This window comes from Sus scrofa, chromosome 9 (assembly GCF_054392235.1).
Source record: "Sus scrofa isolate SSC_HxYL_T2T_F1_AM1 chromosome 9, Sscrofa_HxYL_maternal_Yorkshire_Landrace_v2.0, whole genome shotgun sequence".
In the NCBI taxonomy this organism is placed as follows: domain Eukaryota; kingdom Metazoa; phylum Chordata; class Mammalia; order Artiodactyla; family Suidae; genus Sus; species Sus scrofa.
Genome location: NC_139391.1, coordinates 8,846,747 through 8,865,361, shown reverse-complemented (window position 1 = coordinate 8,865,361; position 18,615 = coordinate 8,846,747). Strand labels below are relative to the sequence as shown.

At 48.5% G+C, this 18,615-nt stretch overlaps 1 long non-coding RNA gene across 1 annotated transcript; it reads right to left on the bottom strand.

The window, feature by feature from the left end:
• Window positions 1-553: 553 nt before the first annotated feature.
• On the bottom strand, window positions 554-13,620 carry LOC106504800 (uncharacterized). Its single transcript, XR_001298605.3, has 2 exons — window positions 13,462-13,620; window positions 554-1,921 (listed from the first exon to the last, which is right to left on the bottom strand). It is a non-coding gene; the product is annotated as an uncharacterized LOC106504800 (long non-coding RNA).
• Window positions 13,621-18,615: the final 4,995 nt, after the last annotated feature.

Genomic DNA, 18,615 nt, shown 5'->3' with positions numbered 1-18,615 from the left:
AGGTTGCGGGTTCGATCCCTGCCCTTGCTCAGTGGGTTAATGATCCAGCGTTGCTGTGAGCTGTGGTGTAGGTCGCAGACGTGGCTCGGATCTGGCGTTGCTGTGGCTCTGGTGTAGGCTGGCGGCTACAGCTCTGATTAGACCCCTAGCCTGGGACTAGGAGCGGCCCAAGAAATGGCAAAAAGAAATGGCAAAAAGACAAAAAAAAAAAAAAAAAAAAAAAATCAAAGAAATCACTGCCCTAATACTTAAGAGCATTTCATACGTAAGACACTACATGTCAGACTGTGGCCTAAGCATTTTACCCATATAAACTCAGCTTTGAAAACCTCCCCAACATCTCTGTGTAGCAGGTGCTTCTTACAGCTACTGCAATAGAGCCCACGTGTTGCTGTAGCCCCTTCCACACCCTCAGCCCGATTTCAGCACCACGGCATACCCAGCCCACAGCGTGGGCCTCAACGCTGCCAGAGATGAAGGGGAAGGTGATTGGGGAACATGATGGCAGAGTACTGACCCCGCTAGACCGAAACTGGGTTCCCTAGAAGCAGAATCTGAGTCACGCATTTATTGAGGAAGCACTTTTCAGAGGAAACCTGCCAGGGAGAGAAGGAAGAAGACAGGAAAGGGAACAAGACAAACAGGGTGTGTTTTAGGTCATGTCAAGCCCTGGCCTGATCCTCAGGGAACTGGGGCATAAACCTTGTAGCAGAATCAACCCGCTGAGGCAAGAGGGTCAGACTTTCATGCCCCATGTCAGTTAGTTACTGGTTATGGGCCATCTTGGTGGGGAGAGAGGATGAGCGGAGGGTGGCGAAGAGGTTCCCGTCTGCTAAGGGCAGGTCTCTGGGGGGGGGGGGGGCACCTGCAGGCTAGAACAGGTGTCTTGGTTGGAGATTTGCAACAGCCTGGTTCCTCAAGAAGGTTCCGAAACTCAATTTTCATCACAGAATCAGCCCCACCTCTTGTGGCTATCTGGCTATCCTTTTCCACCCTGTGGCAGGCATCACTGACGGCTGGCTCCCAGTGGCGCTCACATCTGGCTAAGGCCAAAAGTCTGGAGAAGCACCTGGGGAACAGGGCCACGTCCACAATGGCTACGCTGCTGGAAAAATGGGAGCAGAAGCAGAGTGTCACATCTTGGGATCTCCTTCTGGCTTAAGGATGAGAACCACCCACTAAACAAAGAATAAAACAAGGTAACACTGAGAGTTCTCTTGTCGCGCAGTGGAAGAAGGATCCTGCTTTGTTACTGCAGGGGCTTGGGTCGCTGCTGTGGTGCAGGTTCGATCCCCGGCCTGGCTGGCATGGTTAAAACAATAACAACAAAAACCCACACGCACAACGAAAAACACCACACAGAACTAAGTGGGACACTATGTAAGTACCAGAAAATGTGGGGGACAGGTATTGGATGTGATGGTTAAGAAGAGGGGGAGAGAGATGTCTTCGTGGATGTTTCCTGGCGGCGGGAGGGTGGTTTGTCCGGAGGTCCGGGGCAGCGTGGTCCCGGGCAGTGTTCCACGCAGGTGGACGGCTGCGTCTGCTCGGTGGTTCAGAGGGAGGGACAGCGACTGCCATCCTCAACATGCAGCTTCCGAGTGCCCGCTGGTGGAAGCGCTTCCAGTTTGTGAAGACAGAGAAGGACCAGAACTCTAGGGCCGGAGGTTTGGTCGTAAGCGAGCAAGGAAAAGCTGCAGAGTCCGATCTGCTCATGTCCATCTATTGATAAGAGCTCCGTGAACATGGCCTGACGGGCTGCAACGGGAGCTGGCAGTTGGGGTCCTTAACGGAGCAGTCACGTCCCGGCTAAACGCCGACGGCTGAGGAAGGAAGAGTGGATTTTTGGGGACAGCTCGTGGTCTTCACTCCACCCTCCTCACTTTCCCCAAGACGAGTCATGACCGAAAAATGTACAGCCCTGCCAAGAAGGAAGAAAGGCTGTTTTTCTGATTCGATCATGCTTTCTGAAGGGCGGGGGTGGGAGCCTGGCGTGGATCACTAAGCCTGTCTTGGAAGTGTGACTTTTTTTTTTTTTTTTGGTCTTTTTGCCTTTTCTAGGGCCGCACCCACGGCACATGGAGGTTCCCAGGCTAGGGGTCGAATCGGAGCTGTAGCTACCAGCCTACACCACAGCCACAGCAACAGGGGATCCGAGCCACATCTGCCACCTACACCACAGCTCACGGCAATGCCGGTCCTTAACCCACTGATCGAGGTCAGGGATCAAACCCACAACCTCATGGTTCCTAGTTGGATTTGTTAACCACTGAGCCACGACGGGAACTCCTGGAAGTGAGACTTTTGCTCTTTTTTTTCTAGCATGAGTGAGTCTGGTCTCTCCTCTCATTAGAGTAATATTCAAGACATGTGTTTGGGCAAAGGGGAAATCGACAAGGCAGGGATTTAGGCAGCCTGATGCAGCAAAAAGAAACCTCTTGGAGGTGCCACTAAGAAATCAAGAACATGCTCTGCCTGGATGAAATCAGAGACGCCATCTGTGAGAGCCGTTTAACTGTGACAGACAAGGAGGCCTGGGAGCAGGAGGGAAGGAAATTAGTAAACAGGAAAGACAAAGGGAAGAAAAACTACTGTTTGAGGAGCAACCCATCTCTGCTCGGTGCTGTGCTGGGAATTTGCATGTTATCTTATTTCACCCTTTCAGAAGCTCTTGAAGTGATTATTTTTAACCTCATTTTATAGATGAGGTAGCAGAAGCTCAGAGGTGACACAGCTCGTTTACCATTCACTTAATTAATACCTGAAGCTATCTAGACTTTAACACAGACTTGCCTGAATTCAAAGCCCAAGTTCTCCCCACTATAGCAGGTCTCTTTTGAGAGTCACATTAGATCTTTTCCTGAGACGAAACACTCCTAATCGCCCAGCACACTCTGTGGCTGGCCGCTCTGCTCCCCTTCACAGACCAAGTAAAGAATCACAGTCTCATCCTGTCTTGGCTCCTTCTACCCACAACCGAAATGCCTCAAAAAGAAGAGAGGGCATTATCACAGTGCTTACGGGACTAATGAGCCACTTGGGACAGCTCTTGAGGGAGGGTCCCTGAGTCCTGAGTCCCTACAGCACTAACTCCCTCAACACTAGGTACAAAACGGACACAGAGATCAGCCACAGGACCTGCCGGGGGATTAGAAGGGCTCTTTCTCAGGAAAAGAGCCAATGTGAATATTTGGTGCATCTCCCTCAGTTGGAGAGAGGATGAGACTATTTAAAAACATCTCAGGAGTTCCTGTCGTGGCGCAGCGGAAATGAATCTGACCAGGAACCATGAGGTCGCGGGTTCGATCCCTGGCCTCACTCAGTGGGTTGAGGATCTGATGTTGCCGTAAGCTGTGGTGTAGGTGGCAGATGCAGCTCGGATCTGCTGTTGCTGTGGCTGTGGTGTAGGCTGGCAGCTGCAGCTCTGATTAGACCCCTAGCCTGGGAACCTCCATATTGCGGGTACGTCCCTAAAAAAATTAAAGTAAATAAATACAAACATCTCAGAAGATCTCTATGGGACAGCTACAGGTTAACAGTTCTGCTCTTAGTTTATCATTCATTCATTTATTTAAGAAATATTTATTAAGTCCCAAGATATTAGGCGATGTGTTTGGCAAAGTAATACAATAGCAAACAAGAAAGGCACAGTCTCCGCTGTCATGGGGGGAAGGTTTAGCTCACCACTTCAGCTTTTCTACCTATAAAGGAGTTTTATTTCTATGGAGCTTTAGTTTGAACTCCTCCGCCCCTCCTCTGCAAAGGTCGAGGCTTCTTTCACCCATGTTACTGCCCTGCTTATACTACTGAGAGTTTTTAGGCATCGTTCTCTTGGGCGCGTCTTTTCCACTTAGAAACAATGCAAAGGTGCAGGCAGGAACTATGCCTAATGCATCTCTCTGCCCTCATCAACCAGGATAAGGCTTAGCACAAAGCATGTGCTTGGTAAATACTGCTGGAATGAACAATTATGCCACATAATCTCTCACACATCTATCGTGCTTCCAACCTTTCAAGACACTTGCATCTCCATTATCTCCTTTGATTTAGAGAGTTTGGTCGGGTGGATTCAATTAGAAGAGGATGTGAGAACACTTTGTGAAGTATGAATGGGGAAGCAGGTTATCGAACGCTCTTGCTAGTCCTGAGGCCAGGAGAATTTAGATGGCATACTTAAGGTCATGCAGCAGGAGTCTGTGCTGGAATCTACAGCTCCTGGACTTCTGTGTCTGGACTTTTCCTCCCCGCATTAGGGGTAACTGACAAAGGAAAGGTACAGACAACAGGTTTGGGGAGCCCCTGAATATGACTGCAAACTCCAGGGAGTGATGCAGTGATGCTCTGCCCGGGTCTTTGGGGCCAGTGCACCCATCACCCAGCTGCTGGGGACGTGCTGAGAGCTCCCAGCTGTATCTCTCACTACGCACTGCCCTGGGCCACAGAGGACGCTTCTACCCAAGGCTATACCCCTCTCTGGGGCCCACACATGACCAGCAACAGGCCGATGTGGGGATACAAACGTCTGATTCCATGGCATCAACTGGAGACCATTCTGAGGGGCCACCTCCACTCCAGAACTCCCGGGAGAATCAGCTGAGGTTTTAGCTACAACCACACTGTGAGTTAGCATCTCCCTCCGCCCACCCCTGCTTCCTTACTTCCTTACTGATGCGTCTCTCAAGAGCACACGCCCAAAACCTGCATGCCGCTCTCCATCTCCGTCGGAATCAGTCGGTCCCCCAAGAACTGTTCCCGAGCACTGAGCTTGTCCCAGAGGAGTTGTCAGTAATGACAGGAATGGGATGACAGGACATAGCTGGTTCTAGCAAAACCAAAATGAAGACAAGGCAGGGACCGAGGCTGGCAGTGAGTGTACAACTCAGCAGGATATGGTCACTGAATAAGAACTGGCCACTAGAGGGCCCCGCACTACACATCGAAAGCTCTGCTGCTGCGCCGGAGCTAAATTCTAAACTTGCCTTTGACTTGGTAGCCACCCAGCATACTGTCTGCTGTCGTCGGGGGAAACTGCTGGTATGGTCTAACGCTGCCTTTTCTTTTACCTATTCCATGAACACCAGTGTCCTAGCCTGTTCCAATACTCTGTCACCCGGCACTCTGCCCAGGTCTCTGGGCCCCACGCACCCATCACCCAGCTGCTGGGGACATATAAATGTACTCCCATAAATCGAAGCTTCCAAGCTGAGTTTTTTTTTCCACCCGCCGCTCTCATTGTTCCCAAGGGGTTCAGAAGATGAGAGATATGGGATTCCAAAGCGTTGGCTGTGACAGTTCCCACCCAGAAACGGAGCGAATTGGCTAGTCTGTCACTATGCCTTCTCTTCCTTGCTCCTCCAGTTTTTGCAGTTCAGATACAGGATCACATGCGAACGGCAGTGGCCAAGGGAGAAAGGGGTCATGGGAGTCTTCGCAGACGATGAAAAAGTTGGAGAACGTTGTATGCCAATGAACAAATGAATCCAATCAATTAATTTTTTTCCGCTGTGGACCTTGCAAAAAGACTTCAAGTATCATTCTGGAAGGACAGTCAGTCCTTTGCAAGCTGGGAGGCTTTCTTTATGGGGGAGGCATTTAGAGGTCTCTGTTTCAACATATACATCCTTAAAGGGACAGAGCTGAACTCTTTGGGAGGGGAAAGCGCTGAAGATTCAAGAGGAGCAGAGTTGGATTTCTACAGAGCCAGGAGGAGGGAGGGGACCTAAGGACCTGCACATGGCTCTCTCCAAGGATTTCTGGCAGTGGTGACCACGATGGCACCTGGGGATTAAACACTAAGCCATGGCTTTGGGAGCCAGATAATAGCTCTTGGTGGCCTGGTTTAGAATAGAAGGAGTAGATGCCTTGAGCAACTGGGCCAGACACATCTGATTGCAACACACCTGCTGTGACAATGAACTACAACTACAAAGGACTGAAGGTGGCTCCTCAGGTTTTTTGGAATGAGTGAGTCCTGAGGTATTTGCATATCCACACAAGTTCTGATGTTGAATGTCCCACCAACCTATTAGCTAATGAGCATGAAGCTTAATTTAATTTGTGTGTGTGTGTCTTTTTAGGGCCGTACTCGAAGCACATGGAAGTTCCCAGGCTAGTGGTCAAGTTGGAGCTGTAGCTGCCGGCCCATGTGGCAGCCACAGCAACACGAGATCCAAGTGGAGTCTACGGCCTACACCACAGCTCACGGCGATGCCGGATCCTTAACCCACTGAGCAAGGCCAGGGATGGAACCCGAGTCCTCATAGATACTAGCTGGATTTGTTTCCACTGAGCCACAATGAGAACTCCTAAAGCTAAATTTAATTTTTTATTTTATTTTATTTTATTTTTTGCTTGTTAGGGCCGCACCTGTGGCACATAAAGTTTCCCAGGGTAGGGGTTGACTCTGAGCTGCAGCTGCCAGCCTACGCCACAGCCACGGCAACCCAGGATCTGAGCCACGTCCGCAACCTACGCCATAGTTCACTGCAATGCTGGATCCTTAACCCACTAAGCAAGGTCAGTGATTGAAGCCACATCCTCATGGATACTAGTGGGTTTGTTACCCCTGAGCCACAGCAGGAACTCCAAGTTTAATTTGATTCGAATTAGAAAAATTTAATTTGATTTAGGAAAAAAATCAAGAAATACAATGTTTTTGCACTAGCTATTGAACTAATCAAATGGGTTCCATTGTTGGAGCTCAGATATCACAGGAGCAAAACTAGCCTGGCCAGGTTAATTAAAAGAAGAGTAATAATCTTTTGGGAGATTACCACGTGTTAGGCAATGCACTATTTTATTTAATCCTCAAAACATGCCTAGGAGGTAGACAGGGACTTAGAGAAGTCAAGGAGGCCAGCCCAGGTCACGTGGTTGATAAATGGCAGGACCAGGCTTGCTGGACTCCGCAGCTGTCTCACTTCTCCACCCACTCACTCCCTCTCATCAGCCATGCAACCCACTGACATCCAGTCCCTCGCTCACTGCTTCATTCAGCAGATAGTCACTTAGACAGTGAGTGGTATCAATACAGTTATTTTGTCACTTGAACAGTGAGATCTAGTAGTAGCTTAAAAAGCAAACGAATCTTAGAATTATAGACTGCACTGGCACCTGATCTAGTGGGAAAAGCAAAAGCTTTAGAGCTCAGCGGTCTAGCTTGAAATCCCGGGTCTGCTATTCGCTCCATATGACACCTTGAGCAATTGATTTCACCTCATTCATTCTCAGTTTCCACATCGGTATATCACAAATACTCACACACCTCCATCAGCCTGATGTAAAGATCAGAGATAATGTTAGAGGGGTCTCTCGCTCTCTTACTTTCCCTCGTACAGGTACACACACCCACACAGGGCCAGCCACTTAATTTGATGCATAATTTACAGGGCCCAGTGTAAAATGAAAATGCAAAGCCCTTTGTTGAAAAATAATTAGAATTTCAAGATGGGGAGTTCCTCTGGGTCATAGCAGATTAAGGATCCAGCATTGTCAAGTGCAGTGCCTTGGGTTGCTGCTATGGTGCAGGTTTGATTCCTGGCCCAGGAACTTTCACATGCCACAGCCGGAAAAAAAAAAAAAAAAAAAAAAAAAAAGAATCTCAAGATGATGACAGCAGGTTAAAACCAGCGTGGGCCCCTCTAAGGGCAGGACCCTCGTGGCATGTCAGTGCCTGACAATGTGTGCAATAAATGCGAATCTTTTTTTCTCTCTAGATCATTGATTCCAACCCTCTCCTTTTGCAGCTGAGCAAACGAGAGTCCAAAGATGGAAAAGGCCAGTTAATGGAAGAGCCAGGATCATAACCCAAACTTCTCTGTTCCCAATGAGTAGTCTTCGCTTCAGCATTTCCCAGGTGTGTTCTGTATGATGATACCAGATAGCCCATGAATGAAGGTTTCCATCAACAAGCAAGTTTGCAAAACACTGGATTAAGGTCAAATAGACGTCTTTTGCAGAGCTCCTCAGAGATTCTCCCTTGAGCATCGTGAAGCTCCCAAGATAAGCCTATGACATGGAACATTTCCCCCGAAGGACTAACACAGACTTCTTCCTCCAGAGCATATTAAACATCTCAGAACGCTTGCTGAGACATTGCTGCAGGGCAGTGGAAACCTCCATGGACTTTGATTTGTGGGGTGTGGTGGTTCTTATGCTAAATTAAAAGCAATCCCATTCCTTCCATTAGGCCTTTCTGTCTGCATCTCTGCCCAGCTGACTTGGGAGGCTGAGGATATAAAAATAATGAAAACCAGATTCTAGAAAGAGCACACTTGTTTAGAGTCACCCAAATGCATCCAAAAGGCAGACTGGATGCTGCTCAGCTCTTCTCCCAGGAGGAGGAATATAAAGGAAAAAACCTACACCCTGTGACCCTCAAATTCTTTCCATTCTGAGTAATTTGCTCACAGCCACCACATCACGAAAGTACTAGCTAGAGCCTCTTAAGAGGGGACACAGGAGCCCGGGGAACCAAGGTTCTTATCTCAGCTCTTCCACTATTTGCCATCGGACCTAGACTAGTTCACTCATCGGCTCAGCCTCTTACTTTGAAAACTTTTTTGCATCAAATTAATCTCTCCCTTCCTCAGGCTACCATACACTTACATTTTGTCTATACCATTCCTCCCCTTGGGCCCTTGAAAATCTCTTGGGAACATAGTTTGAGAACCAGCAAACCCGATGGGCTCTATAGCTCGTCTCGGTTCTGATAACCTGTAATTCAAATTTGTATGTACTTTTGCAAGCTTTGCCTCCGATTGTTATTAAAGGACCCCAGCTCCTTGAGAATTGCTTCTCTTAATCTCTGGGAAGCACCAGGAGTGGTTCTCACTTGCTGGCTTCTTGAGACGCCAGGACTCCCCAGTCCACAGACTCTATTACATGGACTGTGCAGAGGAGAGAAGAATACTTTTCTCCCACCATTGTGCTATATTTTGTCCCATGAATTTCCAATAGGTATCGTTGATGCCCATTTGATGCACGAAGATCTTAGTAAAGCAGCCCTTCTGTATTTGGCTAATTCCTTCTCACCCCCATTTCCCTCCACAAACTACTAAGCACGAGCCAATGACAGGGCAGGGGTAGGGCTGCAGTGAGGCCGAGAAAGAAAGCTGCATGATAAACCTAACACTGACTGAACTCTGACCCACTTCTCTTTGATGCTGAAGATTCTGTCGCTAGACCCAACTGCCGGTCTCTTTGCTTTGCTTAGGATAAGTTCCTCTCAGGAGACACCGGAGGCCTTCGTGAAAATTAGACTTGCTGAGTTGGGCCTCCTTGGTGGAAGCGTCTGCTTGGGCCTCTGGGAAGCGTATGCCCACGAGAAGTAAGAAAGGCAGGAGCCTTCGTGGGGAGCCTCCTGGGAAGGAGAAAGGGGAGAAGGAACAGGACAGGGGGGAGAGCCTCAGACGGCAGTTCGGATCTGACGCCTCTGAAAGGAGAGGGAGAAAGAGGGAGGCTCGGGCAGGAGACGCCTCAGCCGGCATCGCAGCTCTGAGAAAGTCTCAGCCAGGCTAGTGGGGAGCCACAGAACAGCCCTGCCCATTAGAGAGGCCCTGTGGGGGACAGAGACGGCTTGGCTCTGCCTGTCTGCAGGCAATCACTGACAGGAAGAAGGAGAGGAAGCGCCTGCATGTGGTGTAAACACAGCAGCAGACGTCAAAGGTGCTGCAGCTGACAACACTCTTCCCAGCGGGCCCTGGGGTGGGGGGGATCCGAGCAGTGTCCGCCCCAGGTCTGCCACACTGGACGTGCCCGCGCCCGTGTGAATTCAAAACGGGGATGTAATTTAAGCTCAAACGCAGGCCTATCTTACATATTTACTGCAGGTAAATATTTACTGAGCCTGTAACAGGGATTACATTCAGCACTGCAGCGGCCCAGCCCTCGCCAGGGGACCGACTGCGTCTGGGAAGGTTTCAGGTAACAGGGTGCGTTTTTATGACCATCATTGTCAGCAATGGGCCTGTTTCACTAGCCTCCACTGCACACGAACACTGCGTCAAGCTCAGTACAAAAAAGAATAATCCTTACGGAGCTCAAGTTAAGTTTGCAGTAAGAGATTCTTCCCCCGTGGGGGCTCAGAGGAGACTTCTGAAGACTTTTCTCATGCCAGTCACTAGACGGGCCAAGGTGGAAGGAGCCTTTTGGGAGAATTCGCCTTGGAAGTTACCGGAGAGGCCTTGAAATCGATCTGGCAGCCAATCGGGTGGCACAAGGGCGTGCTCCACCCCCATGACGGTGCCAGCCAGGACTCGGGATTTGCTGAGAGGCAGGCCCAACACCTGTTGTGGCTCCTGGATCAGAGTCAAAATTTGGGAGGGAGAAGGGAGAGAAAAGGAAGGAACTGGGAAAGAGGGATTTATAGAGAGAAGAGATAAGACAGCGGGCTTTTCAAAACCAGGCCAAAATTCATCTCAACCTAATCACTTGGCATAAGAGATTAGAGCATCTGTGGCAGAAAGAATGTTGGGCCTGACACCCAAGCTCTGCCTCTAATTCCCCGGCTGACCTTTGTCACTCAATGCCCCCTCCGGGCCTGTGCTCCTTGGCTATAATCTGCAGTTAGACCAGACATTCCTTAAAGTTCTTTCCATGTGAACAGTCTACCATTCTAACAGCTTCCATGAAATCACCCTGCAAGGAGCTGCAGACAGGCATGAAATAAAAAGGGGTACAGGATGAAAATAATTTCCAGTGACTTCCGAAATAAATAATACACTAAACAGAACATAACAGGCATCAGCACGGGCAGTAGAGTGTGGGGTGCGGATCAGTAAGATCTCCAAGGGGAGCTCGTTTCATGATCGGACATTCACGACATCGCCACGGGGCCCTGTTCCATGCTTACACAGAAGTGCAGATGATCTGGGGAGGAAAATAGTTCCACCTGGCAGCTGGTTCTAAAAACTCTGAGGTTCACAAACATTCCAACAACACATGAACCCCCAATGCTATCAAAACAAAGCGACAGCACGGTCCCTGTTCTCTTCCAAACCCTCCTCCAGTTTTCTCTAATAGACACACACCACTTCCACTCCCCTTGAATGCTGCACTTGCTGCTTATTTGCACCTAAATGAGAGTGCTGGGAGGGGAAAGCATTCTGAGAGATTCTTCCCTAGGCCTAGGATTCTAAGACCAGGATTTCACGCTCCCTTCTCATTTATGCCTCTTACTGAGCTAAGAAAACACCGCAGGTAAAAAACAAAAACAAAACACTACAATCAAGGGAATGGCATCATAAGCAGCCAATCAGGAGACGGCTCCGGGCCTTCAGATATTATTCCTTCCAGGCCAGCCCCCCACCCCCAACCACCCCCAGAGAGGATCAGGTTTTCTCCTGGGGTTTCTTCCCTTTTGAATTAGGCACCACTGAGGGCTCCGGTCCAGAAACACAAACCCTAAACCTCATCTCTGGTAGACAAACAGGTCTAGGGAGATCGTATGACCTGCAGGACAGACGGCTCTGGGCTCCCTGGGAGACGGGGCTGAAGTGAAGGGAAAGGGGGTGGTGGCCATGAGGACACAGGAGCAGCCACAGGAGGACGTGCAGCCTAAATAAATAATGACAGGTTTGGCAGCAGACACGATTCTCAGACACGCAAGGGGCCTACAGGTAGGGAGTCTGCAAACTCAGACTCTCGTCCTTTGGATCTCAGCTTTTAAATAGCATTTCCTCTGGAAGCAGAGTGCCTCACACCGTTGCGCAGGTTGCACCCTGCACACAGCTGGGGTCCGCCATAGATGTTACAGAGTTATCTATTTGTATGACAATTTTCTGGCAGCTGGGAGTCAAATGTTTTGAGGAAAGGGTGTGTCCCTTTTGCTGATTTTTAAAAAAGTGCCCTATGGGCTGGCAGCGATCCTGCTGAGAAGCCTTTCCTGATCAGGTTTAGCACCCCTCGTACCTGCTTCAGAAGGACCCCGAATCCCCCCCTCCCCCCCGCCATCACACCTAGCTCGCTTTATTGTAATTACCTGTTTACTGGTCTGTATTCATACTGGGTTATCAGCTTTGTAAGGGCAGAGGCTGTGTCTTGCTCAACACGGGACCCCAGGCTCAGAATGGTGCTTGGGCCCAGCACAGGCTCCATGGTATTTGCTGAATGAATGAACATCACATTCTGAGCCAGCCCAATGACCTGGCTCTGACTCTAGCAGAAAGAGTCGTAGCCACATCCTGGGTTCAAGACCTTGCTCTTCCTCTCACAAACTACGTGACTTTGGAGCAGTCGCACAGTGACTTTACCCTAATGTCCTTGATGCAAAATATAGGGGTAGCCTTGCCCTGCTCTGACCACCTCAAAGGGTCACTGTAAGAAAAAAATTTACAACTACCCCTGGGTGAACCGTAAAGATATGAGATGACATGAGAAGCTAGGAGCTGTTCCAGGGAAGCTGGACCTTCGAGGGGCCAAGGACCAGGAGCAGTAGCCCCGTATCTGAACACAGTGAGTAGTGACCTCCAGCAGAAAACGAAGGACATCTGGGTCAGGCAGTTACTTTTTTGGTTGCCAGGGACAGAAACCCCAAGTTGTCAAAAGTCAAATGTATCACTTGGGAAAGTTGTAGCCGGGCCTCCAGGACAGTGGAAACAGGCGCAATTTAATGCCACAAGGTAGACAGTTGGCTGGTTCTCCTCCCCCTTCTCATCCCCCCTTCCCTCAGCCCCACCCCAGACCTGCCTCCCTCTCTTTTGGGCCTCCCTGCTACAGATGGGCTCCCTCCACACAGCAAGGCACGTGGCTACTGACAGTTTCTGGCTCCGTCTCAGTCTTGCCATCTGAGGGATGACTGAGCCCCTTAATTCCAGCTCACACACTATCCCTCTGCCCTGGCTTGAGCTGACATATCCAGCTCTGGGCCGAGGGTGAAGGATAGTGATTTTTAGCCCCCATGGGAGCCACATGACTGGGATGGGGCCACCAGTGTTCAAACAGAAGGAAGGTTACTATTCCCAGAGGAAAGGGTGGGGGCCAGGCTAACAAAACAATAGATGCCCCCCCCCCCCATTTTCTAAAGATTATTCACATGCTGAGACCTGAAATGCCACCATTTGCAAACAATTAGCTTTGGTTTGGGTTCCGCCCCTCTAGGCTCCTTCTCTGAGGTCCTTGTAACAGAAGGAGGAGAGCAGAAGGGTGACAGGAGCAGGGAGAGGGGTGGACAACTAAGTAAAACCACCGGGCATTTTCCTCGGCAAACCTTCAGGAAATAATCAGGGGCCAACCACAAATCGAGAAAGGTTAGTTCCCTTTCTAGACTGGCAGTTGCACCACTTCACCTGCTCAACATCGGACCTAACATCCTCTGGCTTCAGCCAGGTTGTGGCTCAAGTGACAGTGTAACTGAAACGATACTAAGCTGCTGTCTGACTGCCCACTTCACTCTCTGTTCCAGTAGCAGAGCAGAGACAAGGACACTCTCTTATCTCCCTGTAAAGAGTCAAAACCACATACCTTACAGATGGAGCACCGAGTCTCCAAGAAGGACTATTTCTTCTCCAAAATCACATCTTAAAAGGGAGTTACTGGCCGTGCCACGAGCAGTGTCACCAGCACTTGTCCTTTCCCAGCGTACCACCCCTTGTTTGTCTGCACGCTTACAGCCTGAAAGATGAGCTACCCCTTAATCTCAACTTCCTCCCTTTCTTTTGTCTTTCCGGGTCACTTATTAAGGTGCCTTCTCTAGGTGAGTTTCACTATATGACTGCTTAGTCAACTCTAGGTCCCAGACATCTAGCAGTTGCCTTATCCTCAGCTGTCAGGAATGAAATTCTGACACCACAGACCTCCCCCCCACACACACACACCACCAGTTATGCAGTATTTTCTTCACTACTCTTTAGCATGAATTCACTTTTTGTTGTTGTTGTTGTTGTTGTTTTGTCTTTTGCTGGGCTGCACCCATGGCATATGGAGATTTCAGGCTAGGGTTCTAATCAGAGCTACAGTTGCCAGCCTACACCACAGCCACAGCAATGTCAGATCCAGCCGCGTCTGCAACCTACACCACAGCTCATGGCAACGCCGGATCCGTAACCCACTGAGTGAGGGCAGGGATCGAACCCGCAACCTCATGGTTCCTAGTCAGATTCGTTCCCACTGTGCCACGACGGGAACTCCCTGAGCCCACTCTTTAAGCAAACTAGTCTTGACTCATGGTGGAATTTGTGGCATCAACTTGGCTAACTCCTATTCACGTCTCAGATTATCTATTTACATCACTTTATCCCAGGAAGTGAAGTGTACTTTATTTGCTCTCTTTCCCTGGCTGGGTCCAGAAACCTCTAAGCACCATCAGTCCCCATACCCCCTCCCACAAAGCATTTATCACCCTGGACGGTAAGTGCCGGCTTACTTTACTCTGTACTCTATTGTAACTTCTGTGAGCTCAGGGACTGTTCATTCCTGCTTCTCTGTTCCGTGGTTTCCCCCAGGACCCAGTGAAGAGCCCGGCACACAGCAAATGCTGCATAAATATTTATCGAATGAATGACCGGAACTCTGCTCCATACTTCCTAAGTATTTGCACATGACAAAAGGATGTGACCACTTTCTGGTTGAACACATTATGTGAAGGGCTCACGCTGTCAAAAGAACTCATTAGACCAGCTATCATAAAAATCTTCTCTGCTTCTGATAATGAAAATCTAAAAAAAAAAAAATTCAGCAGTGCATCCATACACGTTTCCAAGGCTCTTAAATGTTTAAAGGGGGAGTAACTGCTATGGCAAAGTGAGTTAAGAATCCGGCATGGTCTCCGCAGTGGCTCGGGTTACTGCTGAGGCACAGGTTCATTCCTTGGCCTCACGCAGTGGGTTAAGGATCTGATGTGGGCGCAGCTGTGGCTCAGGTCGCTGCTGCAGCCTGGCAAACACCATCACCAGCGTCTAACGGTGCCTTGACGACATGATCCTCACCCCAAGTGCAGGCTGGACTCCCTGCCTCTGGGCTCTTCCTCGGTCTACTTGCTGTCTCTGTATTGAGTGCCCACTGCAAGTTGTGCCTGTTCTGAGTTTTCACATGTCTTACCCTCATTGAATTCTCACAACAGCCTTAGGCATTAGGTTCTATTTTTATTTCCTTCTAACAAGGGGAATACCAAGACCCAGGGAGGTTTATGACATCTGCATAGGTGACAGAGCTATCCCTGGTGGAGCTAGGATTCGAACCCAGCTCTTGCTCTTCATCACTATGCTCCAAGTCCCTCCCTTCCACCACTTCATAGACAACGACCTCCACCTTACTTAGAAAAGCCTCCTCAGACGGACCTTGGACTCTTCCAACTCCATGCATCTAGAATATAATTTTATTAACAATTCAAAGGAGCCTGATAAATTATCCTATTGCATACTCCTGTGTAATCACTGACAAAGAGTGATATGTGTCATGGCAAGAATACCAGCTTTGGAACAAAGAATGCCCAAAGTCAAAGCCTGGCTGTTTCTTACCCATGGCTGGGTAACAAGCCACTCCACAGCTTAGCAACCGGAACAAAACTAATTTATTATTTCTCACGCTTATACAGATCCGCTGGGCAGTTCCTCTGCTGGCTTCACTTGAGCTCACTTACAGGGCAGTGTTCAGCACGAGGGGCTGCAGGGCTGAAAGGGTCAAAGTGGCCTCATTTACATGTCTGGCTTTGCTGGGGTGACTTCCACATGGCTACACATCCTCCGGAAGGCAAGACTAGCTTCCTTATATGCTGGTCTTGCTGACAGGAGCTGAAAAGAATTTGTGGCCATATTTAATCTACCCCACTTCCTAGCCAGTTGACCTGAGGCAATTTATTTTATTTCTCCTGAGATCAGTTTCCTTATCTGGGAAATTCTGAAAGTAATCCCAGCTATCTTGGGTTCTTGTAAGGATTGAATGAGATAATACATGTCAAGTACCTAACAAACTCCCTGCCACATGACAACAGTTTATCCAATGGTGGCTTCGCTTGCTCGAAGTCGTATACTTGACATTTCTAGGGCCTAGAGTGAATCCTTCCTCCCACTTCTCATAATCTCTCTGTAGTTTGCTTAGATCTTATACTTCAATCAAAACGCAGCTCAAGTCTCACCTTCTTTATGAAAATTTCCAAAACCACCAGCCTTCAATAATTGTCTAGGAGTTCCCCTCAAGGTGCAGTGGTTAATGAATCCAACTAGGAACCATGAGGTTGCGGGTTCGATCCCTGGCCTTGCTCAGTGGGTTAACGATCCGGCGTTGCCATGAGCTGTGGTGTAGGTTGCAGACACAGCTCGGATCCCACGTTGCTGTGCACCTAGCGTCGGCTGAGGGCTACAGCTCCGAATGGACTCCTAGCCCGGGAACCTCCATGTGCCGCAGGTGCAGCCCTGGAAAAGACAAAAAGATAAAAAAAAAAAAAAAAAATTGTCTATATAGGAAATTCCAAATTTTGTGTATAAATTATCCATTCTGACCTTTCCCCCTCTTCTAGGGTTTGAATCCTAGCTCCACCAGTTGATAGATTAAATATGAAATGATTTATTGTTATGCACAAGGTGTAACTTCTGGCTAATTGGATATAACTCTACCCCCTTTTTCCCAATTTAAGCATCCCAAGGGCGTTCCCATTGCGGCTTAGCAGGAACGAACCCAACCAGTATCCATGAGGATGCAGGTTCAATTCCTGACTTCACTCAATGGGTTAAGGATCCGATGTTGCCGAGAGCTGTGGTGTAGGTCTCAGACACAGCTCAGATCCTGAGTTGCTGTGTCTGTGGTGTAGGCCGGCGGCTGCAGCCCCAATTCGACCCCTAGACTGGGAACTTACATAGGCCATGGGTGTGGCCCTAACAAGACAAAAAATAAAAATAAAAGTTTTCCCAGAATTTCTTTTAAGAAAAAGCACATGGAAATGTGAATAAAAATATCTTTATTATCCTAATTCATAAAGGTAAATCCTTTAAAAATTTGCTTCATTATTAGCAAAGTATTTGTGATGCTTTACTGGCCTAAATCACTCATTTGGCACTAAGCACACACTCCTCTATTTTTAAATCTTTTTAAAGGATATGTCCTATCTTCCTAAAATGAATAAAAACAAATACTTTGATATATATACAGACACATATGTAAATATATGCATATGTATATTTATCTTGTAGTTCTATTAAAGTGCACTAACCGTACTAGGAGGGCAAAATACATTCCCAAAAGCCATTGAGGTTTGTGTCAGAATGAGCATGAAACAGCTTGGAACAGTGGGAAGGAAAACTGGATCTAGAAGCACAGGCTCCAAGCTTATGTGCTGGCTCTGGGATTCTAGACCAAGAAGAATTTATTTATCCCTTCAACTTCTGTGTACAATGGGAGAAAACAATGGATGGAGAGAGTGGGGGGCCTTGGGTACTCAAAGCTTACTATCTTAGGCCAATGGAGCTCAAAGATCTGAGGAGGGTCACTTTTATCAAAATACATGGGCTTGGGAGTTCCCGTCGTGGCGCAGTGGTTAACGAATCCGACTAGGAACCATGAGGTTGCGGGTTCGACCCCTGCCCTTGCTCAGTGGGTTAACGATCCGGCATTGCCATGAGCTGTGGTGTAGGTTGCAGACGAGGCTCGGATCCCGCGTTGCTGTGGCTCTGGCGTAGGCCGGTGGCTACAGCTCCGATTCGACCCCTAGCCTGGGAACCTCCATATGCCGCGGGAGCGGCCCAAGAAATAGCAACAACAAAAGACAAAAAAAAAAAAAAAAAAAAAAAAAAAAAAAAATACACGGGCTTTGAGTGCCCGTCGTGGCTCAGCAGTTAATGAATCTGACTAGCATCCATGCGGATGCAGGTTTGATCCCTGGCCTTGTTCAGTGGGTTAAGGATCCAGCGTTGCCATGAGCTGTGGTGTAGGTCACAGACACGGCTCGGATCCTGCACTGCAGCTGCAGCTCTGATTCAACCACTAGCCTGGGAACCTCCATATGCCACAGGTGCAGCCCTAAAAAAAAAAAAAAAAAAATAGCAAAAAATACACAGACTTGACCCTTCCCTGCTCTTGCTCATTGATGTACTCTAGGCTGCGAGGGCAACAGAGAAAGATGCATTTGGGAAAGGGTCTCCCGCTGAGAACCGCTGCAGCATTAGACGCTGAGATTGTTCCTATAGTGAATTCCAACTGCTTTATGCAGTTGCGGGGAGAAAGAATCTTTCTCAGTATCTCACGATTATTCTGATGACTGAGAGCTATTTTTATTTAGTTGAACCCAGTTCATGTTTTCTCAAAGTAGGGTTATCAACTTCGGGGGGGAACTGAAGGGGGAAACACAGATTCACCAGGGTCCCTAGTTCTCTGCAGTCTACTTACAAACCCCGCCTTGCTGTATTCTGACCATATAATCATTACCTTCAGTGCTTTCCTCCTTAGCTCCGTCAACTCCTAAAAGTCTTGACACTGATAGAAGTTTGCATAATGCCTAGATGACAGCATTAAGTGTTTAGAGGACTGCTCCCTCTGTGATAATTCACACTAATTGTTACGATTATACTTCTATCCAGCACAGTAGAAGATACCAGAAGGTGCTTAATAAATGCTTCTGGGTTGACTAGAATGACCTGTACATCTCGGTTCTTTTCCAGGACAGCGGAGAAAAACCCTCTAATTTAA